General features: G+C 40.7%; 1 protein-coding gene across 1 annotated transcript in view; it reads right to left on the bottom strand.

Moving 5' to 3' along the window:
• LOC109402526 (transcription factor hamlet) overlaps positions 1–20777 on the bottom strand; it is a 368179-nt gene that overhangs the window by 241999 nt on the left and 105403 nt on the right. The window contains exon 2 of the mRNA XM_062849409.1: positions 12458–12754. The gene's annotated coding sequence lies outside the window, so the exon portion shown is untranslated. The remainder of the gene's footprint in view (positions 1–12457; positions 12755–20777) is intronic.

Raw genomic sequence — 20777 nt, 5'->3', positions numbered from 1 at the left:
CACAACCAAGATTCAAAATGATCGTTAAAGGCGTGGTCAATGAAAATTTCGTCAGTGTTACGTTTGTTTGTCTGTATACATACCATGACAATGCTCACGAAAAAGCAAAAAAAAATACTACCGCTATGGATATTAAAAATTTTATAGTAATTTTTTTCTTCAGCCAAGTAAACAACACCAAACTGGTCAGTTAAAACTAATAAGTGATTTTGTTTATTATAATCTAACGAACAACATGAACAATCGCTTTCTCAAAGGTCTTCAACTCAACGCTCTCTTGTAGACCGTTTGATGAAAAAAAATGTTCAAAAGAGTTACGAAATCTCACCGAAAGCACCATAGATAAACTGGTTATGCCCAAATTGAATACAAATTTACGCATTTGCACGTCCTGCCGTCTAGACTTTGACAGACGAGCCATCTGAGAAATTGCCAGAAGTGCTAAGTGCAGAGAGTCATGCCACCATACCATCAGCGACATCTGTTTAAACAATATAATCACGCCCCTTTTAAAAAATGCTTTGAAATATACTTCAACATCTATACCCATTTCAATATTTTTAACGTTGCAAAACACGCTTTCACCATTCATCTTGAAGAAGAGGGAAAACACTTGTCCTCAAATGTAACAGCAAATTAATGAATAAACGATCAATGCGCGGAGGGCGTGATAAAATCGGAACATTACTGTACATATAATATACATAATACATAATAAAAACAGCTTGTTCTACTCACGCAAGGCCATTAACAATAAAATCAGCATCAACCTGCGATTTCCGGCCGAAATAATTTACACTAAAAAAAAAATTATTACTAAATGTGAAAATTGTGAAATGTTTGAATTGTCAAAACTTTTTTGTTTATTAGTTTATTATCACCAAATTTTTATGGTAGATTGCTAATCTGCCGTAATTCTGCAAAGTGACGTAAGCGACATTGATAGTTTTGGCCCATTTTTTGGTTATTATGCATAAAACTCTTGCTCATCCTTTAAGTTTCTTTCCAAATATGATAGATTACGATTAGATCTTGCATTCTAATACAGCAGGAATACCACAGTGTTATTCTCACCCCAGATATTATAAATAATATACCAAAAAATATCGAAATTTTGAATGACGCTTACGTCACTTTTCAGAATTACTGCAGTAGTACAATGGACCGGTTTCCTTAAAAAATAACGTTGGTAAAAAGATAGGGTTTTGAGATATTTGAGTTTTTGTGACAAAAATGATATTTTTTAATGTTAAAAAAATATTTTTTTTCACAGTGTATATTTTCTTAGAAATCACCATTTAGTTATCTAACTTTGCTGAACAATAAAATCAGCATCAAACTGCGATTTCTGACCGAAATAATTTACACAGAAAAAAATATTTACCAAATGTGAAAATAGTGAAATGTTTGAAATGTTATAACTTTTTTGTTTATTAGTTTACCATCACCAAATTTTTATGGTAGATTGCTAATACAATGGACCGTCTTTCCCAAAAAAAATTACGATGGTAAAAAGATAGGGTTTTGAGATATTTGAGTTTTTGTGACAAAAATGATATTTTTTAACATTAAAAAAGATGTTTTTTCACAGTGTATATTTTCTTATGAAATACCATTTAGTTATCTAACTTTGCTGAAAAATTCATAGCAATCGAACGAACCATTTTGGCTGTGCAGATTTTTGAATATTTTTGAACCATTTTCACATACACCCTTTTAAAAAGTTAGTCGTGATTCAAAATAAAAATTTGATATCGAAAAATGGCGATTGAAATGGAACTGAAAAACTGTGCAAAGTTTCAGTTCAATAGAAAATCATGAATTAAAAAATTTCCCCAATTTTGATGCTGTTGCTTGGAATCGCTCTAAGTCGAAATAATGTTATACATATTTCAAATCACTTTTCAGGATGCATCTTCACCAACTCCAAATGACAACGCAATAAGCCCAACGGACTCGGTAATCCCCTGGTAATGTGGCCCGACAAAAATGCTCGTAACTTTTCGAGACAAACTCACCGTGGCAGAGTAATATTCCAATGCACAACCCGCCAGAGGGGAGAGATCACTCCAAACAACCCCAGCTGAAACAACGGCAACAACTGTATCAACCAAAGAAGCATCAACAACACATATTTTACCGTTACACGCCATAGAGCCGTGTGCGGCAAAAGGGTACTATTTTTTAAGTGATCTCTCGCAGCCAGCCCAAGCCCGGCCACCGGTATCACATGATCTTCACCACGTACAGCTCGATTTGCCTCCGAGCACTTCATGTTCGAGTACTCGGCGCGGGTACAAATTTATAGCGAGATTTACGACGACCGCCACAATGAGTCCGAATTCCTCCGAGCCCGAGTTCGAGAGCTGCTCTCGCGCGCGCACACTCTTTAATGAATGAAAATTCCCTTTCGATGACAGGCTTATATTTACTCTAATTTGTAGCTTCCATTTTAATCGTTATTTTGTACCACCCCGTCGCGTCGTCGCCGATCCACCAGGAACCCGTCGTCGTCGTCGTCCATACAATAGAGCACTGTTGTATGTATACGACAAACGGCACGGTTCGTTGAAGTGTAACACGAAAAACTTGTGCTGCCTCGCAGCTAAAACCAAGAAACTTTTCCCCTTTAACGACCAATTCCAACTGAAGATGACAAGTTGAAGATACGGACCCGAACCGAACCAGCTCCACAAGCGATCGGTCCTCCATCCTCGGTCCTCCATCCTCGGTCCGTCCATCCGTCCATGTGCTTTGAATTGAAAGTAAAATTAAATTTATGTATCACTTTAGGTTCCTTCCCCTTGGCCCGCGCGAAGCTGCTCCCTCTTCCGCTCAGCACCGATTCCAGTGTACAACACTTGATGATTGCTCTCGTTTAAAAAAGCAATGTTATTTTATTTGCCTTTAAGCGATATATGCTGCGCAACAAAACATCAAGAGCCCGGGCTCAAAAGCAGAGCGCACCGGGCGGACCGTACGGAAAGCCTTTATGACAGCAAGCGAGCGAGCGACGAGTAGGTAGGTAGCAGCTGAGCTGCTGGAGAAGAATCGCGTGAAAAGGGAAGCCCCAGAAATCAGAGAACCGTATATAATTAACACAAATCGTTAATTTTCGTGAAAGTTGACAAAATTTTTATCTACCCGGCGAGAGCTTGCGCGAAACTGTCGCTGACTGGTCGCGCAATGGACGGCCTACCCTAGGACCGTGGGCGTAGCTAGGGACGTGGTCCCTCAGGATGAAGAGGGAAATTTCCGGAATACTTCAAATGGAGTATGCTAAGGGGGTCTTCAGTTAGCCTAGCGGTTGAGGCTAAGGATCGCCAATCCGGAGACGGCGAGTTCGATTCCCGTTCCAGTCGGGAAATTTTCGCGACTCCCTGGGCATAATGTATCATTGAAAGCCCTATCAAAGAAAGCCCTCCAATTAATAACTGTGGAAGTGCTCAAGGAACACTAAGTTGATGCGAGGCAGGCCAAGTCCCATTGGGGACGTCGAGCCCTAAAGAAGAAGATTCTAAGGAAGTTAAAAAGTATTTTTTTTTTTGGGAATAATAGATAATTTTTAGAATATGTATAATTTCTTGAATATTTTATATTTGTGGAGAAATTTTTCAAATAAATCCTGAAGGAACCAATTTCTCGGACAATGTTTGGGGGATTTTTGTGAACAGAAGAAAATCCTTCGGGAATATGGTGAGGAATTTAACTGCCCTTTTACAAAATCCCAGCCACACCACTGTCTCGGCCCTCTAGTGAGGCCCACAAAACTCGACCGAAGTGGTCGCGTTCAAATTGTGTTACATTTGGTCCATTACCGTCATCTCCGCGAGCCAGCAGCAATGAGAGCTTGTTTTAATTTATTTTTATTCGCCTGCACTCCGGCACCGTCCGATTCCATTCATTACGACCGAGCGTCCTCCGGTGTAGTTTGGTTGGGAACTCGCCTCGCCGCGTATCCTCCGCCTGAGCTACTCGTCCCCGGAGTGCGCGCCAAGGCTCATGTCGTGGTCATCATCATCGCGTCGCGCGCGCGCCGAGATGTGCTCTCCTTTACGGACTTGTTTATGGGATGTCCGTCGTCGTCGTCCGTGCGCGCGAGACATTTCTCCGGGTTTTCGGAATGGTGTGATTGCAGCAAAAGCAGCAGCAGGAGCAGTGCACGAATGGAGAGTGCTTTTGACCATCTTTGGGGTCTCAGAAAGAAATGTGTGTGCACGATCGTGCAGGCCAAATGGGTGCATGGCACGGTAAGATCACCCTAGGTGCCAGGTGAATTTACGTAATACGCGCTAGTGGGATCTTGGAGGATTGGAGGTGGGGAGGAGAACTCGATTTTGCGTGGATTTAGTGTTGGCATGAACACCTCCTAAAGATTAAACACATTGTTGCAGATGTGTTACTTTGTCGTTCAATCAAATATCTATTCTTTCTCTTCGTTGTTGTATTTTATTTCAATGTTGATAGAAAAAATCTCCATCGATTATTGTATAATTTTCTCTAAAATTATATTTTCAATATTTGTAAACATTTTCACTTGAAAAAAAAGTTTTCTGGAATATTGTCAACATGGTAATATTCTGTATGCCTGAATGTTTACCAAACGTAACCTTTGGAGTTTACCCTTCCCCTAACAACACCTAAGTTCCTGTGACACCTAGGCCTGAGAGATCGTGGAGCTGTCTACATCTTTCTTAGGTCTCGAACTAACCATCCGTTCCCTTCCCTCAGCTGTCGCAAGGACGTGGCCAAGACAGTTTTCGGCCATTGGCGGACCATTGCGTCAGTCTTGTCCAAGAGTCAAAGATTAGTCTCAAATATTTGTGCTATGGTTCGGACGGGAAGGAGGCAACTCTCAAAACAGCGGTCTAGGACTTATTTACGAATTTGGGCGACTCGCTTAACCTTTCAGAACGCGCACCTGCTAAATTCTTGAACTGTACCGCGCTCCCACTGTATACGACGAGATGTTTTTTTTTGTAGTGTTGTGCTTTTTTAATGTTTACGCTATTGTCAACATAGTAACAAATTCAAACAAAACTCCTTTACAAGTATCTCAAGAATCACCATCTATGCTTTTTGGATTTCCATCGAGAGTTTACTTAAAAGTTTATTTAAAAAGCATGATCAGGAATTGAAAACTAAAATACCAAAGCCATACATTGATCTTTTTTTAAGATATCACAAAGAACATTTTCGTGACACCGCTAGAAATTTCTTGAAGCCCTCAAGGACCTTTTTCCTAAGTAGGTTCTCGAGTTGTGCTAATCTACCAAATGGATTAAAAAGACACGAAAACTGTATTTAGTGAACTGTACAAAGTAAACGAAACTTTACATTAGAAGCTTGGTGACTCTAACCACTCGGCCACGAGATTCCTTCAGAAGTTCCTCTTTTGGGAGCCACCATTAACAAAATAAGGAATTCTTCAAGAACTGCATCCATTTATTCTACCATGACAGAACACCTGCAGAACAAAAACGGTATTGATCTTTACGATTCATAACGTGTATTATTGAGTTGAAAACAGAATATCGCCTTGACTTCCTGAACTCATTAATCTTTCATGATATTTCAGGTTTTTTCAAGTAGGGAACGCATTGAAGTAACATAAGAAGCGAAAGAAGGTGGACTCTAAGATGCTTGATAGATTTATCTTTCTCGTGAATTTTCACTCACCACAACTCATTCATGTGGAGCAGTCTGAAATATTTTTCGGAATTCACAAAGCTTCTGAGCAACACGAAATCATTAATAAAATTTATAAAAATCTCCCAAAAAAGTAGAATCAGCAACTCTCCAGATATTCATTAACTTTCCTGAAAAAAAATGCGGAATGTACACTTAGTTTTCACACTTACTTACTAAATCCAGGGAACGCAATAATGTTTTGGATAATTTGCTTTTTCCAAAAATCCTGAAATATTATTTCTCTATTGATATAAAATTGTCAAGGTTCGTCAATAATATTGTCTATTGGCGTAAGTGGAACTGTAAAAACCAGAGAGTACCAACAGAAACTAATGAAATTCTCATTAAATTTCCGGAAATACTCTTTGCCTAGGTTTTTGGTAGCATCTTTCCTCAATCATTTAGACAGTTACTCGTTAAAATATATTAGAATTATCTTTTTTTTATAACATTTGTTGCAGAATTCAAAAAAAAAAAAATCATACAAAAGTACCAAACCATCCACCATGAATTACTGGACTTCCACGGGGTCTCGACAATGAAAACGTGGCGCCGACCACGTCCTTGCAGTTAGGTTGGAGGAGTATGCCAACCTGTGTGATGTGAAAGTTGACGTTTACCTCAAAAAGGCTGTAGGAAGGGTTGTTTGTTAGTAGGGAAGATATCGTTGGTTCAGCATCCACTCTGATAAGTGATGGAGACTATTTTTTGTTTACCCTATGGGTTTGGGCCGAAAGGTTTCATATTTTCATGATTTTTTTTCTACAGACAGGGTTCATATATAGAAACATAAAAAAAATTGAGAAAAATTCAGGGCCACCTATTTTCCCGGAAAACTTAGGTGGATTTTTTTTTGCTTTCCCCTGACACTCCTAACTTTAAAAAATCCTAACGCAAGAACGAAGCATCGTAGAAACAAAGTTTTTTTTTTCATGAAAATGAAAGCAATTTACTCAGGAATTAAAAAAAAAACGAAATGGAAAAAGTTTTCTACAAAATATTTTCACCGTTGAGAAAATTTGTAAAGAAAAGCCTGAAAACTATGCTCAAACTCGTGGATAATTTTCCTAAAAATGTTTTTGAGAAGGTAATTTAATAAACTTCAATCGCTGACATTTATGGAATGCACTTTTTTAGTTTTTGAGTTATGGCCAATTTTGTGAAAAATGACCATATATTGTAGGCTTATAGGTCAGGTGTTTTTTTATTATTCACTCATGAAACACAGCAAGAAATGCATCAGAAACCTACAAAAATTTACAGCCATTCCATAGAACGTCGATATAGTGCATCTCCGAATAGTGTGGTTTGTAGTTCGAAAATGATAATACCGATATTTTTTTCGTCACTCTTATGACCAATTTTGGAATAAGGTGGTCTAAAAAATCAAAATTTTTTAAAACTAAAAATAAAAAAAATCATAACTGTAGAACTGTTTGGTTGATTATAAATTTCTTTTTTTTTGTTCGAAGTTTTTAGATAAAAAAATATATTGAACGGGCGTAATTATGTTTAGGTACTCTGTTTTTGTATTTGTATCAGACAATTCAGGAAATTTAGCGTTACATTTCCAAAATTAAAAAAAAGTATTTTTTTTGTTTTTGAGATATGATTATTTATTTTTTCCTCACAAAAAAAACTTTTGAATTAGATTTTATTCTGAAACCTTATAAAACTATGGATACAAAGAATACCAGGTATCACTCAAAAATACAATACAATGCATAGTTTTATGAAGATTAACAATATCAAACAATTTTACAGTTACAAAATATATGGCTCTCCCTTAAAATGAAATCATACCTCAAAAAACTCCAAAACATACATTTTTTATTTAATTTTTGGATATGTTACGCCATATTTCCTGAACTTTCTGATAAAATATAAAACAGGGTACCTCGTTACCTTGGTCCCAAAACCATGAAAATGCGAAACAATCCATATTTTTGCAGATTGCATGTACTTAAACACAATTAGGCTGATACAAGTTTTATTTTGGCTTTTTGTCTCCCCGCCCCCTTCAAAAATTGTTGGCTGGATTTTGCTGTTGGAGGGGGCACATAAAAATATATTTATCAAAATATCGGGCTTTGGTGAAAATTCTTTAACAAATCCGATGAATATTTTATATTTATCGTATTAAATGCTTTATTATTTTTATCATCCCCTCTCGACACTCCAAAGAGTGGAGGGACAAAAAGTGTAATAAATATTTGTAACGGCCTTATGCCCTCCCAAAATATTTTTTCCCAAGAACTAGAATTCAATATCTTAAAAAAAAAAAGAAATCGGTCAAGTTATAATATTTTGGAATATTTTTAGCTCTTATAAACTTTGATTTTTAGGACCACCCTATCCCAAAATTGGTCATATTAAGAAATAAAAAAATAGTATTACGACATTTGGAGATGCACTATATCGATTTCCTATGGAATCGCTATCAAAAGCTAACTATCAAATGTTTTTGGTTAAACTTATGATGAAGATACGAACGATCAGAATCTTTTAACGGGTAAAGAAGTTGATTACGGATGGAACCTCTGAAAAATGCAACACAAATTTTGGTGGAAGCAGTTTACTTTGCAAAAAAGAATTGTTTAATTATTTGATGTGTTTTGTTCTATGTATGGGGATTTATTACGGAATTCACCTCAAGTAACATGTATGAATAAGAGATATTCTACCAAGTAGTGAGAACTCTAACAAACCATGATAGAATGTTTCAAGTTTTATGATGGTTCTCGAAAACTACACAGAGTCAATCAGGCTTTGAACTGTTGCTTGGTGGAAAATAACACAAGAAAATTGAGAAAATAAAAAGCATGCCAAGCACAGTTGGCCGGCATTGATTTACCAATTTACAATCACGTTTAAAGTCTTTGAACGTTTGCTGTCAGCGGGGTTCTGTCGTTAGTGACAGCACATAATGAATAAAGATGTGCGCACACGAGCTGTGTCTCTGTGCATCATGTCATCTCGGTTTGCTTGGAGGTCTTCTTCAAAGGATTTTATTCGGAAATACTCCAACAATTGTGAAGCTTATTTCTAAAAAATAATCCATATTCGTTCATAAATATTCTTTTAGAACGGAGGATCGAGTGACATATACCAACCAACGCAGTTCTACGAATTGAGTTGATGTCAGTTTGTTACACATGTATGTATGTCTGTGCACAATGAAATGAACTGACTTGTAAGGCACTTCCCATTGGCGAATTTTAAAATTTTGATCACGAATTGAACCAAAATTTTGCGTGAATTTTTATTGTGGGTTCGATTACCGTTCCAGTCGGGGAAAGCTTTGCATCGGACGGTCTGTTCAGTCTGTAGAGGCTGTAAGGTCGAAGACGGTGAATTGTATATTGGAAAATGGGTATATTTAGCATGGACAATATGTCTGGTGTCCAAAATTAATGACCAAAACATTGGAAATTTGGCCTGAAACTCGAAGATGGAGATCTACAATTGAATTTTGATCGTTGTCTTAGATTTTCTGAATACCGGACATAATACTCTTTTAAAATATATCCATTTTAAGTGGTCGCTTTTGGTGTCAGGCCATTTTACCGAATGCCGTTTGACCGAATTATTATCAAAAAGATTTGGAGGCGTAGACAAACTCTGGATATTATTATTATCAGAAATATTTCGTTTTTTTAATCATAGGCTATTCTCACTAGTTTTCTCAAAGAATTAGTGTTTGGACAAACGTATCGTCCCTATTTGCTACCTCAGATGTAGATGTCATTAGTGTGCTATTTGTATATGTATTTATCCCAACCATACTCAATAAAGATATAACTCAGTTGCCTTGCCTCCGCCATGGCAGGATGGTCGTCAATACGGTGTTCTTCATTAAATCATTAAAATAACACAACGTAGAGTCCACTCTGGTACAAACAATTAGTTATCATTGAAACTGATAATATTTTTGTCAGAGATTTGATGTCTTGATTCTTTGAATCATAGGCTGTTCTTTCGAGTTATTCTGATATAGGAACCGGAGTCATTATCACTAAAGCTCATTATACCTTTTTCGGCCAAACGGCGTTCAGCCAAATGACCCTTTCGGCTAAATTACCTGGAACTGTGGTTTTTACAGATAAAGGTTTTTTGGTTCCATTTCGGGTCCTGAGGTCAACATTTGAGCGCAATAAGTTATGCCTACACATTGCGCATCACAAATAACTTGATTCCAACAAATCAATATTATAGAGTTGGTAGTACTATTGGTGTAATCGGATCATCATTCATTTATTTAGTTAACATCAAATTCATGATAATACTGAATCAACAATTTGCCGCCATAATACTCGATTTGCAGCTGCAGCTCTCCAACGTCGGTCACGCCCAACACTCGCCAGATCACGCTCCACCTGGTCCGCCCATCGTGCTCTCTGCGCTCCACGCCTTCTTGTACCAACCGGATGGTTAGCAAACACCAACTTTGCAGGGTTGTTGTCCGGCATTCTTGCAAAATGTCCTGCCCATCGTATCCTTCCAGCTTTGGCCACTTTCTGGATGCTGGGTTCGCCGTAGAGTGCAGCGAGCTCGTGGTTCATCCTTCTCCGCCACACACCGTTCTCCTGCACGCCGCCGAAGATCGTCCTTAGCACTCGTCGCTCGAAAACTCCGAGTGCTTGCAGGTCCTCCTCGAGCATCGTCCATGTCTCGTGTCCGTAGAGAACCACCGGTCTTATTAACGTCTTGTACATGGTACATTTGGTGCGGGGGTAAATCTTTTTCTTCTGGAGCCCATAGTAGGCACGACTTCCACTGATGATGCGCCTTCGTATTTCACGGCTCACGTTATTGTCAGCCGTTAGCAAGGAACCGAGGTAGACGAATTCTTCTACCACCTCGAAAGTATCCCCGTCTATCGTAACATTGCTGCCAAGGCTTGTCCTGTCTCGCTCAGTCCCACCTACCAGCATGTACTTTGTCTTAGCCGCATTCACCACCAGTCCGACCTTTGCTGCTTCGCGTTTCAGGCGGGTGTACAGTTCTGCCACCGTTCCAAATGTTCTAGCAATAATATCCATGTCATCCGCAAAACAGACAAATTGGCTGGATTTCGTGAAGATCGTACCCCGGCTGTTGAGCCCGGCTCGTCGCGATGTTGAATAGTAGGCAGGAGAGTCCATCACCTTGTCGTAGTCCCCGTCGGGATTCAAATGAACTGGATTCTCTCTATCTCTCTCTCTCTCTCTCTCTCTCTTTCTCTCTCTCTCTCTCTCTCTCTCTCTCTCTCTCTCTCTCTCTCTCTCTCTCTCTCTCTCTCTTCTTGGTGTGACGTCCTCATTGGGACCAGTGTTGCGAATACTCACTAGCAAAAAATTATACTCACCTGCTTCTATCTCAGTCCAGAAGCATGCTATCAAAAAATGATGTTTGAAGGGGTTTTAGATTGTAGTTTAATCTAAAAGTTTGCCGAATAAAGTAAAGGTCGCAGACGCATACCAAAACCGTGAGAGAGCTGTGAGTACAAGGTGAGTATAAATTACACGAATTCTACTCACCTTGTACTCACAGCTCTCTCACAACTTTGGTATGCGTCTGCGACCTTTACTTTATTCGGCAAAGTTTTAGATTAAACAACAATCTAAAAGCCCTTCACACATCATTTTTTGATAGCATGCTTCTGGACTGAGATAGAAGCAAATGAGTATCATTCTTGCAAGTGAGTATTCGCAACACTGATTGGGACAAAGCCTGCTTCTCAGCTTAGTGTTCTATGAGCACTTCCACAGTTATTAACTGAGAGCTTCCTCTGCCACTGATCATTTTGCATGTGTATATCGTGTGGCAGGCACGAAGATACTCTATGCCCAAGGAAGTCAAGTAAATTTCCTTTACGAAAAGATCCTGGACCGACCGGGAATCGAACCCGTCACCCTCAGCACGGTCATGCTGAATACCCGTGCGTTTACCGCCTCGGCTATGTGGGCCCTTAAATGAACTGGATAGTTCACCCGAAATCCTTACGCTGTTCTGCACACCGTTCATCGTTGCTCTTATCAGTCTAGTCAGCTTCCCGGGAAAGCTGTTCTCGTCCATAATTTTCCATAGCTCTGTGCGGTCGATACTGTCGTATGCCGCTTTGAAGTCGATGAACAAGTGATGCGTTGGGGTAATCAGATCTTATATAACCTTTAAGATATTTTATAAGTCGTTATTTTTTGCGCTGTTTTGATGATATAAGTGTTCGATAATCATAAGCATGTTCGATAAGCACGAAAAAATCAATCGATTAGGTATGAATCGTTTTTTTTCCTCGGCCTAAAGGCTAAGATCAAAGTGTAGGTATGAATCGTGAATTTTAAACTCATAAAAAACAAGTTGTGTTACTTGGGTTATATTATCAATTTTAATAATATAATGTTTCTCTTTCTTTCGATCAGTAAATATTGAACAGATATTACATAAATCCATCAATTCTGATCCATCAACCGTTCCCATCTCATCTCGTCTAATCATCAACCTTGCTCGTCAAATCTCCTTAAGAGCCGTTGACCTTTCCTCATCACTCATCGGCAGAAATCTGTCGCTCGCGTTCTGGTCGTCAGCGATCACCGAAACCGCGTGCAAAACCCACGCACATCCTGCTTAACTTGGCCGGCCGGCCGACCGGCTTGATTTCCGATGATGATAGGATCTGCCTTCATAATCCCCCTAAAAAGCATAGCGAAAAAGCCAACCCAACTCGACAGTGGACAAAGTCCCATTCCCCTGAAACCGTGTCCGTGAGCGCACGTTTGTCACTTACCTTTTTCCCGATTTGGTGGCGGCGGTGGCGGCGATCCGAGAGCAGTGCTGAAACAAGTCCGCGATGTCCGAATGTTACGTTCGTTGTCTTGATGATTAGACTTGATCCATTTTTTTTTCTTTCGTTCAACTCTTCGGTGGTTGTCTCGTGTTTCTCGTTTGATGGTCTATTTTTCTCGGTGAAGTTGATTGATTTTGTTCAAGGATTCGACCGGAGGGGTCGAGCCGAATTCGGTGGTTTATTTTTGGCAACGATGAAGAACGACGACTTGGTTTGGCGACGATGAGATGATGATATCTGGAACGAGAGAGAGAGAGCGAGATGGGGTTGAGTTTCTGGTTCGGAGACGTTTGGTTTTTTTCTGTTGATGTGATATATATTATGGTGGGATCTATGAAGGGAGTGATTAACCTTCCGAAGGTGTTCAAAAAAAGTTACGTTTAAGGTGTTCGGGTCATATTGACCCGGATTTGGTACAATGATTTCACAGTCATTTCTCAATAAAATAATAAAGTTTTTGTACTCAAAAATATCGATAGGGCTTAAATTTTGTGGATCCGGCTCAAAACTAAGGTTCGGTTGGATGTGACCACCTGGAACCGACGCCAGAGGGACCATGATTTGGCCATTTTCGCAGGAGGGTAATTTTCGCAATAAGTTATGCGAAATGCAGCTGATTTGAATGTTTGGAGTGCTAAATGCACCGGAAAAAGCAGCATCAAACTGCCCCAACCACTAAGCTAACTGACCAGATGAGTTTTGGCTATCAGGTGGCCACGGGACTAAATCTTGAGGCCTCGGAACGGCTTCCCGGAGACCCCCGATAGGTGACCATTTTACAAATATGGTGAATCCATGCCGTGCGACATATCAAAAGTTGCAGAATTTTATGGAGAATACATAAGTGACCATGTCAGAAGCCAGAAGCAAGATTGGCCACTTGTGGTCCCGGAACCGATTCCAGGGACCCCGGAAATGTGGCCAATTCTCGCAGTTTATATGAGCTTGCCGTATGGCACATCGGAATTCGCAGAATTTCATTGATAATTCACCAGTCATCAAACCAGCAACTGAAGACAACATTGTCCGCTTGGTGATCTCGGAACCGGTTCCCAGGGCCGGTTCCGAGGCCCCCGGAAATGTGGTCAATTCTCGATTTTTTTTTACTATGCCGTGCGACATATCTAAATTTTCAGAATTTTGTGGCGAATATATCAGTGGCCACATCAGACACGAAAAGCAGGATTGGGCACTTAGTGGTCCTGGAACAGGTTCCCGGTAACCGGTTCCCAGGACTCCGAAAATGTGGCGAATTCTCGCAGTTTGTATGACCTTGCCGTATGGCACATCAAAATTCTCAGAACATCATGTGTAGGTAATTCATCAGTCATCAAACAAGCAACAGGAAACAACATTGTCCACTTGGTGGTCCCGGAGCCGGTTCCCAGGACCGGTTCCAAGGACCTCCAAGTGTGATCAATTCTCGAATTTTTTTACCATGCCGTGCGAATTTTTCAGACTTTTGATGCGAATGTATCAGTGGCCACATCAGGCACGAAAAGCAGGATTGGCCACTTAGTGGTCCCGGAACAGGTTCCCGGGACCGGTTTTCAAAACCCCGGAAATGTGGTCAATTCTTGAATTGTCTATAATCATGTTGTCTGATGCATCGAATTTTGCAGAATTTTGATGCGAATCCATCAGTGCTCACATCAGATATCAGAGACAGGATTAGCCCCTTGGTGGTCCCGGAACCGGTTCCAGGACCCCGGAAATGTGGCCAATTCTCGCAGTTTGTATGACCTTGCCATATGGCACATCGAAATTTGCAGAATTTCATAGATAATTCATTAGTCATCAAACCAGCAACTGAAAACAACATTGTTCGCTAGGCGGTCCCGGAACCGATTCCCAGGGCCGGTTCCGAGGACCCCAGAAATGAGGTGAATTTTCATTTTTTTTTACCATGCCGTGCGATGCATCTACATTTGCAGAATTTTGTTGCGAATATATCAGTGGCCACATCAGATACGAAAAGCAGGATAGGCCACTTGGTGGTCGCGGACCTGGTTCCGGAGGCTCCGGAAATGGTGCCAAGTCTCACATTTTGTACGACCATCCCATGTGGCACATCAAAATTCGCAGAATTTCATAGATAATTCATCAGTTATCAAACCAGCAACTGAAGATAACGTTGTCCACCTAATGGTTCCAGAACAGGTTCCCGGGACCGGTTTTCAAAATCCCGGAAATGTGATCAATTCATGCATTTTCTATGATCATGTTGTCTGATGTATCGAAATTTGCAGAATTTTGATGTTCACATCAGATATCAGAGGCAGGATTAGCCACTTGGTGGTCCCGGAACCGGTTCCAAGGACCCCGGAAATGTGGCCAATTTTCGCAGTTTGTATAACCTTACCGTATGGAACAACAAAATTCGCAGAATTTCATAGATTATTCATCAGTTACCAAATCAGCAACTGGAACCAACATTGCCCACTTGGTGGTCCCGGAACCGGTTCCCAGTACCGGTTCCCGAGGCCCCGAAAATGTGACCAATTCCCTAATTTTGTATGACGCTGCCATGTGGCGCATCAAAATTCGTTGAATTTCATGGATAATTTTCCAGTTATCAAACTGCTACTGAAGAGAACATTGTCCTCCAAGTGGACACTGAACCGGTTCCCTGGCCTCCTAGCATTATGCCAGTTCTCGCATTTTCAATAACCATGCCGTCCGATATACCACAATTTCCAGACTCTTTGGAGAATGAAGTTTTCGAGCCAGCTACGGGAAGCAACATTGTTCACTTGGTAGTCCCAGAATATGAGGACCCCGGAAATGTAATAAATTATTTTATTGACTATGGTAATACTCACAGACAAACAGACGTAACACCTTGAACGATTTTCATGGAATTCCATCGCCCAGTTCACACTACCATCACCTGGTGGAAAAGTTGCACGAATCACTGTGTTGTGCAATACTCACGCACCAAATGTACCATGAACAAAACGCCAATAAGACCGGTGGTCCTCTATGGACACGAGACACGGACCATGCTTGAGTGGAACCTACAAGTATTTGGAGTTTCGACCGTTGCGTACTAATCTTTGGCGGTGTGAAGTAGAAGGGTGAGTGGCGGTAAAGGATGAATCACGAGCTCGTTGCACTGTACGGCGAACCCAGTATTCAGCAGGTGGACAAAGCCGGAAGTATACGATGAGCAGGGCATATTGCAAGAATGCTGGACAACAACCCTGCAAATTTGGTGATCGGGTTAGCACAAAAATTGACAACATTTCTCCGAGAACCGGTTCCGGGACCATCAAGTGGACAATGCATTGATGTTTCCAGTTGTTCGATAATTGATGATCTATCTATGAAATTCTATGAATTTTGATAAGTCTCACGGCACATTCCAGGTTTCCACGGAACCGGGTTTCAAACCATCTAGTTGCCAATCCTGTTTCTGGCGTTCAACTTGGCCACTGATGTATTCGCATCAAAATTCTGCAACTCTTGATAGATCGGACAGCGTGATCAAAGACATTGCGGGAATTGAGCACTTTTCCGGGGTCCTGGTATCGCTTCCGCGACTACTAGGTGGACAATGTTGTTGCCCGTAGTTGGCTTGAAAACAGATGAATTCATTATAAAATTCTGAGAATTTTGATGTGCCGCACGAGATGGTCATACAAAATGCGAGAATTGGCCACGTTCTCGGGGTCCTGGGAACAGGTTCCAGGATCACCAAGTGGCTAATTCTGCCTCTGATACCTGATGTGAGCATCAAAATTCTGCACATTTCGATGCATTGGACAGCATGATCATAGAAAATGCGAGAATTGACCTCATTGCCGAGGTCTTGAGAACCGGTCCCGGGAACCTGTTCCGGAACCACCAGGTAGATAATGTTGTCTTCAGTTGCTGGTTTGATAACTGATGAATTATCTATAAAATTCTGCGAATTTTGATGTGCCACATGAGATGGTCATACACAATGCGAGAACTGGCCACATTTCCGGGGCCTCCGGATCCGGGTCCGGGACCTCCAAGTGGCCATTCCTGCTTTTCGTATCTGATGTGGCCACTGATATATTCGCATCAAAATTCTGAAAAATTCGCACGGCATGGTAAAAAAATTTGAGAATTGATCGCACTTTGGGGGTCCTTGGAACCGGTCCTGGGAACCGGCTCCGGGACCACCAAGTGGACAATGTTGTTTCCTGTTGCTTGTTTGATGACTGATGAATTACCTACACATGATGTTCTGAGAATTTTGATGTGCCATACGGCAAGGTCATACAAACTGCGAGAATTCGCCACATTTTCGGAGTCCTGGGAACCGGTTACCGGGAACCTGTTCCAGGACCACTAAGTGCCCAATCCTGCTTTTCGTGTCTGATGTGGCCACTGATATATTCGTCACAAAATTCTGAAAATTTAGATATGTCGCACGGCATAGTAAAAAAAAATCGAGAATTGACCACATTTCCGGGGGCCTCGGAACCGGCCCTGGGAACCGGTTCCGAGATCACCAAGCGGACAATGTTGTCTTCAGTTGCTGGTTTGATGACTGGTGAATTATCAATGAAATTCTGCGAATTTCGATGTGCCATACGGCAAGCTCATATAAACTGCGAGAATTGGCCACATTTCCGGGGTCCCTGGAATCGGTTCCGGGACCACAAGTGGCCAATCTTGCTTCTGGCTTCTGACATGGTCACTTATGTATTCTCCATAAAATTCTGCAACTTTTGATATGTCGCACGGCATGGATTCACCATATTTGTAAAATGGTCACCTATCGGGGGTCTCCGGGAAGCCGTTCCGAGGCCTCAAGATTTAGTCCCGTGGCCACCTGATAGCCAAAACTCATCTGGTCAGTTAGCTTAGTGGTTGGGGCAGTTTGATGCTGCTTTTTCCGGTGCATTTAGCACTCCAAACATTCAAATCAGCTGCATTTCGCATAACTTATTGCGAAAATTACCCTCCTGCGAAAATGGCCAAATCATGGTCCCTCTGGCGTCGGTTCCAGGTGGTCACATCCAACCGAACCTTAGTTTTGAGACAGATCCACAAAATTTAAGCCCTAACGATAATTTTGAGTACAAAAACTTTATTATTTTATTGAGAAATGACTGTGAAATCATTGTACCAAATCCGGGTCAATATGACCCGAACACCTTAAACGTAACTTTTTTTGTCCAGCCCTTCAGAAACGGCCAAAATTATCGGTCAAAATTTTAAAAATAAGTTTTTGGCAAAAGATTTAAAGTCACAAAGTTTCAAAGCTATAGCAAATCAGGATCAAAAGATATTGCGCCTGAAAAGTGCGATCCGGGTCATATTGACCCGAACACCGTAGGAAGGTTAATTAGATGGATTTGTGTTACAATATTGCGGAAGAGAACGGAAACATGGAACTTGGCTGAAGCTGTGAACTGATATATGGTATCAGGTTAAGATCTTATTTTCTTCTTCATGGCATGACGTTCCTCCTGAGACAGAGCTGCCTTCTCAGCTATAACCAGTATCATTTCATGAAATTTTCCCCCCTACCATCTGTTTCACTTTGTGGTAAGCGTTGACAGCGGTCGATCGTGGATTTCCGGCATTAACGTCATTTAAATTAGAAGCATCCATATAATGCGGAGTAGATCCGCCAAACAAACTTTCAATTTCTCAAATTCCCAGAATCGATCACCCAACTGGAAATGTCAAAACAATAATTCACATCATCTCTTCCGAATGCCACCCAAAAAACAAGAGCATCGTCACTTTCCCCTACATTCGAAACCCTGAAACAAAATCTCATAAATATCCACCATTTCCGGCAGCATCTGTCCCATCATATTTACTGCCCCGACATCATAAACCCGTACGACACCTGCCATGCCGCCGGCGCTATCTATGGTTGGTCGGAAGAAGATCACTTCCCCTCCTCGAAACAATCGCCGCGATCATATATTTCCCCGGCTAAACGGTCGGCATAAAACTTAATGTTCAAACAATTCCCTCGTCTCCTCGCCCCATCCGACCCTCCTCTTGTTCCACACCCGGTGATGCAGCTAGTTAAACACTGCCATCATCAAACGTTGAACACGCTGTGCATCTCGGTGGAAAAAGTGCGGATCAGCGGGTGCAAGCGGACGCTGAGGTGGTGAGGCTTCGAAAAAACACCTCTGTGTAAGCAAGGCGTAAAAATGTGCTAAACTTGTAGTGTAATCTTCATAATTACGGTGGGAAATTTCCAACCCGGCTGGTTGGACTTGACTGAGCTGACACTTGGTGGAAAGCAAACACCATGATGATGACGGTCGGCGGTGGTCTTCGTTGTTCGACGGTTTGTGGCGGTGGCGCTTCTGTGAAAAACTGCCACCGCTGCTCGGTCGATCTTCTTGTTAGAGGTTGCGGAACAGGTGGGAGCCCCGACCGACCGACTGGAGAAAAGCCAACAAATGGATGCAACTCAGTCAGTGCGGTGTGCTGCCAAAGGGACGGAAATTGACAGTGCGAGTTTGGAAGCAGATATTGGGTCTTGTTTTGTTGCGGATGTCGAGCAACTGACGGACAGAGGACGGACGTCTTAGCGGCTAAGATGAAGTAAAAAGTGTCATGGATGGGTTGGTTCCCACTCGCAGCGGGAGGTGCGGACGCTTTCCGAAAGGGGCAATGGAAAATACTTAGCGTCTAATCGGTAATCGGTAGCAGCGGGAAGTGATTGACCGAGGTGAGAAAGTCGATGACTTTCGCTATTTTTGTGGTGGAATTGTGTTGGTATAGGGAAAGAACATTGTTGCAATGCAGACTTTTTTTACCTTTAATAGGTGATTCACAATAACAAAGTGAGAACGTGATACATAAAGGTGATCCCGCAGTGGTGTCATCGAGGTTACTCCACTCACTTAGTAATTAACTTTTCAGATGAAAAAAAAAATACTTCATTAACGTTTTTGAGGAGGCGTCAATTTTTATATTGGATATTATTCTTCCTACTCAAACTATAAAGAAAACCTATAAAAATGTAAAATTGTTTTGCGCCTTCAATAAATTTTAATCAGGTATTGAAAATTGTATGTTCACCTCCTTAAATTAAAAGAGCATTGAAAATATTTTCGAACCCTTTTGCACCCTCGCAAACACAGCAGAAACGATGCAGACTACTGGTATTCTTATACTTAAATGTGTATGGAAAAAATCCTCAACAATGTTAGTAATTTTTCTCCAATTCACATGAAAGTCGCATTTGTGATCTTTATTTTTTTGATTTTTAAGTTCTAAAGAGATGTTTCATTTTTAAGATTATTGAATTTGTTGCACCCCACACATGCAAACAAATCTTCGTAAGCTTGGGTATGCTTCAAAAAATTCTTTCAGAAATTCTTCAAAAAAAAGGTAATATTCTAGGGATCCCTTCAGAAATTTAATCAGGAATTCCTTGAGATGTTCCCCCACGGATTCTTTCAAAAACTTTTGTAGAAATTCCTTTAGAAAACCCTTAAAATGTATCTACAATTTTGTTTGCAGGGATTCTCTCTGAAGGTTGTAAAAGAATAATCGCACTGGTGGTAATTTCAAAAAGCCTATCTTAAATTTTATCAGAAATTCCTACTTGGCTTTCTTTGTAACTTTCTCCAACGATTCATCCAAAATTTTATAAAGAAATTCCTTCGCAAATTCTTTCAAAAAATCTTTCAAATTTCTCCCAGGGTTTACTTTTGAAATTTTACTAGCAATTTCTCCAGGCATTTTGCAGAAAATATCGCTTTGAAATACTTCAGATGTTTTGCAATGAGTTATTTTCAGAAACTTCTTCAGTGATTCCTTTATAAATTTGCCAAAAGTATCCTCTGAAAATTTCTCACATGACTCCTTCGGAAAACCTTCCATAGATTTCTTCATGAATTACTTCAAATAATCCTACAGGAACCACGATAAAAATTCCTCCAAAGCGGCTCTCAGGAAATTTGCTAGGGATTTTTTACGAAAAACTGTTTGAGAATTACTTCAGGATCTTCTGTAAAAAATAATGTAGAAATCTTCCATGGTTTCCTTTAAAAAATTTCTCCAGGGATACCTCCACAAATATTTCAGGTTTTTTTTTTCGTTGAATACTTCAGAGATTAATACAAAAAAAAATCTTTAGAGAGGGCTTCCGAAAATCAAGTATTCCTTCAGAATTTTCGAAATCGATACCTTCAGGACATTTTCTAGGTATTCTATATTATTGGGAATTTGAAGATTTCCGTCATGAGTACTTTTATCGATTTATTCACACTGGTTGGATTAGAAATTTCTTGTAGAAAGTTTT

The sequence above is a fragment of the Aedes albopictus genome, chromosome 2 (genome assembly GCF_035046485.1).
Source record: "Aedes albopictus strain Foshan chromosome 2, AalbF5, whole genome shotgun sequence".
Lineage (NCBI taxonomy): Eukaryota > Metazoa > Arthropoda > Insecta > Diptera > Culicidae > Aedes > Aedes albopictus.
This window is presented reverse-complemented; position numbering and strand designations above follow the sequence as displayed.